At 37.9% G+C, this 4,189-nt stretch overlaps 1 protein-coding gene across 1 annotated transcript in view; it reads right to left on the reverse strand.

Annotated features, from left to right (window-relative positions):
• The window catches only part of LOC113457813 (rho GTPase-activating protein 7-like), a 190,508-nt gene that overhangs the window by 17,819 nt on the left and 168,500 nt on the right, over positions 1–4,189 (reverse strand). The window lies entirely within an intron of this gene.

Raw genomic sequence — 4,189 nt, forward strand, 5'->3', positions numbered from 1 at the left:
CACACACACACACACACACACACACACACACACACACACACACACGACAGTTTATTGGGAGTTGCAATGGAGTTAGGCCCAGTTCTTTCAGTGTTAAGCATCACCCAAGACTCAGGCTGCCAATTTCCCATATCTCTGTGAAACTTGTTTGAGGAAAATCAACTTTAAAAGGAGAGCTCATGGCCAAACTGAAGGGGGGGGGAGGGTGGAAACAAGGTTATAATGAGCCCTGGATATGTCCACAGAGAATGCTATGCTTGGGTTTAGCTTTGGCAACAATTATTAATAAATGATGGACGTAATTAAACATGAGTCTGTCTTTTTGTCCTGTTTGAGACCCTCCTCTTCCCCTCTCCTTTTACTCCTCTCCTCTCCTGTTACCTCCCCTGTCTTTTTGTCTTCTCCCCTCTCCTCTCCTTCCCTCTCCTCTCCTCTCTCACTCTGTCTGTTATCTGTATGTGTGCTGTGTGTTCTCCTTAATATGGATGTATACATACATGTGTGAGTGTACATGTGTACGTGTGTGTAGCTAATACGGAAGCCTAAGATGGACATTGGACATCTTCCTCAGTGCCTCTTTTTTTTTTTTTGTTGTTGTTGTTGAGACCTGGTTTTTCTCTGCACATGAAGCACAGCAATTTTGGTAAGCAGACTGGCCGATGAACCTTACAGGTTCACCCCACCTGTCTCTGTATTCCTGACCTGGGTTACAGAATTTTGCTGCCACCCCTGGTTTTTACATGCTCTGGGGATCTGAACCCTGGTCCCCAGGTTCATATGGCTGGCAGTGTTCACCAACGGAGCCACCTTTCAAACCCTAGGCATTGATTTTAGTCCCTTTACATTTCTTAGCTCCTCCAAGGACCAGGGACACCATGGGTTAGTCTAATTCTATAGGCATATTCCTTAAACAAGAATCTAATTCTATAGGTATATTTCTTTAGAAGCCAAAATAGATTGTTTTTAATACAGGGCACAATCTTTCAGAGGGTAAATAAATGTTTTATTAACTTAATTTTATCAGAGTTTCCTTAAGTTCTTTTCTAGTTAGAGAGATAAGTTGACAAGAGCGATTGAGGGGAGAAATGGTACATTTTAGTTTATAATCCATCATTGCAGGAAGCCAAGGCATCAGGACTCTGAAGCAGATAGTCATATACACCCACAGTCAAGAACAGAGGGTGGTCAATTAGTGCACACATGTCAGTGATCAGAGTACTTTACTGTTACACAGTCCAGGACCTTTGCCTAGGGAATGCTGCTACCCATGGTGGGCATGTCTTCTTGTCTCAATGAGCTTCATCAAAATGATCTCCCACACATGCCCAGAGTCCCTTCTTTCAGGTGAGTTTTGCCAAATTAATGGTTTGTAAACCATCACTTGAGCTAATATTAGATAAATCATTTGTTCACTTTTCTTCATTCTAGAGAATGTTATATGCAATAAAATATGATATCATCCAAATCCTTTCCCCATATTATCCACAACAATTCCCATTACCAATGTTATATATTTCTGTTTGTTTTTCCTTGTTTTGAGACAAGGTCTCATTATGTAGCCTTGTCTGGTCTGGTACTCAAAACCCACCTGCGTTTGCATCCCTAGGAGAGTGATAGGATTAAGGGTATGCTGTCTTGCTCTTTTTATTAATTTTTTTATTTTATTTTTTGATAATGGACTCAGTCAAGTTACGGATACCCATATATACACGGGTGTAGGGCCAACCAAAGCTAGATAAGCTATTTTTGAAAACAAAGTTTCCTTAGTTTAAAAACTTAATATGACATAAAAGGCTACTTCTTTTTTTTCCCCATAAAAGCAGATTAACTTTGAAATTAAATTGAGATTTTTGGAATCTACTAATTTATTCTGGAAACCATGCAGCTCTTATAATTTGATTTAGTCTCATTGTCCCTTTCTTGAGGAACATTTAATGACTGACAGAAAATCACCAAATTTTTATTGGCCTTAAAAGTGTCCATATTTGCAAGAAAGAAATCTTAACATTTATATTTTTGTTCAATAATAATATAGAACTTTGTTATATACAAAGCAGCTATTTTCACAGTGAAAAATCCTGCTTATAAGCTGAAATAACATTCTGGAAATATTACAGATCATTACATCAAATTTACCTACAAATTCTCAAAAAAAAAGAAAGAAAAAGAAAAGTCTTACTACTGAGTCATCAAATCCCTTAATCACGGTTCAGATTTATTTCTTATATATTTCCCTTGTATTTTGAGCCAAAGATAGATTTGGGAAGGTGAAGATTTGTGCATCTTTATGCCCATATGTGGCTTTCATTGGCAACCATTCATATCTCAGTTGTAATATTCTCAAAGACAGAGATTCAAGTTTTCTACCTAGCAGAAATGGAATGAAGTTATACACCAGAGAAGCAACACATTTTCAGGAAAAGTGGTGAGATCAATACAGCCAAGATATACTAACACGCAAGCCTTGGAAAATAAAAGCTGATATTTTTTCCAGCTACTAAGTTAAAGTTGGATCCAGCAGTACATCCGCAACCCCTCAGCGATGGTCTCAGAGACAATTTGTCTTTGAATGAACTGGACACTGAAATTATACTCTAAAAATATGTTCTATATTCATTGGCTGAGCATCAAATTATTTCAGTGATCTGCCCAAAGGATAAAACCAAACAGCCTTGCCCTCTGATATTCTCTTAGACAATGAGTCACATTGCTTTCCTCTTTCCTCCATGCATACCTCCTCGCTTACCATCCATTATGGTCACTCTGAAATGTCTTACATAAAACATACATAAAACCTGTCCCAAATAGAGTGATTAAAAATCTGATGCTTTGTATAAATATCCTTATACTTAATTTTAGAGCTCAAGTTTTAACGTCTCATGAAGTTCTGCTTTTTCATATATCCCGGGCCAGACTCCAGCAAATAGTTTATGCCTGAAAATACAAGAGTGCATTGCGGACTCTGGATTTTTTTCATGTCTTCAATGGAGATTTAACTTCATTCCTTTACTATTGTTCATGAAGAAGAATTTTATTACATTAAATTATTTACTCATGAGTCCAAGATTTCTATAACTTCACTCCCTCGATTCAAGGCCAATGTGATAAATTTGCCTCCACACATCTATCTTTCCTTTTTTATTATGATTACAGCTGTTTTAAGTCAAACATCATGAAAGGGGCTGAATATCCATTGGCAGAGAAGAGAAGAGTCCTGTTGTCCTGAATGTTTTAGTCAGCCCCAGGGATATGAAAATCAGCAGATTCATAAGTAGTTTTAAGTAGAAACTCATGTAGGAATTTAAAAATAGGATAGTGAAATAAATAACTACAGTGTTCCTGTCCACATGTATATTCCATAACATATTAATATATACTTAGAATATAACATGTTAACTAGCATACAATATATTAATTGATATAATATATTAATGTATAATATATAATTTGTTAGTATAGTATATTAGAGTCAGGAAAATGCTGTCTGTGGAAATTAAGAGTCAAACCAGAATGGGAGGAGAAGCTGATAGGGGCAAAGACAGAGACAGGTGATGGAGGGAAGGGGGATGGTGGAGGTGCAGAGCAATGAGAGGGAAGGCAGTGGAGAGACAGGAAGACAGTATTCCAAGTGAAAGGAAGACGCAGTGGTAGTGAGACAAAAGTGAAACTGGTCAGTAACAAGACCAGGGTTGGGAGGGTGGAGGTGAGGAAGGGATGGGGCAAGGGACCTCATATGAATCCGATTCTGTTTGGAAGGGCCACTGCAAAGAGGGAACTTACTCTGTCCAGGGAAGGTCATCATGGGGACATGGGGAGTGATTTTATGAATGCTTTGCTTTCTTTTCAAATATAGCCAAAGAAAGGTATTCGAAACTTCAAGCACACTTGCTACCCAGCTATGTCGCATGATCAACAAGTCTGTCTTTATTCTAAGGTCTGTCTCCTGGTTCTAACCTTCTTATGCTGAGGTCTGAACCTCAGACATGGTATATAGATTATGAAGAGATGACAGGCTATTTATAAGAAAGCACACCTATTTTTACTTCCAATGTAAAAAAAAAATAAGACCAGCAGCTAACAAGAAGGGCTTCATGAGATTAAAATTCCTATGTACAACAACCGAAACAACCATGTGGAGAGACAGTCCACAGAATGGTGTATAATCTTTGCCATCACCATCTGTCTATCT

This window comes from Microtus ochrogaster, linkage group LG7_11, assembly GCF_000317375.1.
Source record: "Microtus ochrogaster isolate Prairie Vole_2 linkage group LG7_11, MicOch1.0, whole genome shotgun sequence".
NCBI lineage: Eukaryota > Metazoa > Chordata > Mammalia > Rodentia > Cricetidae > Microtus > Microtus ochrogaster.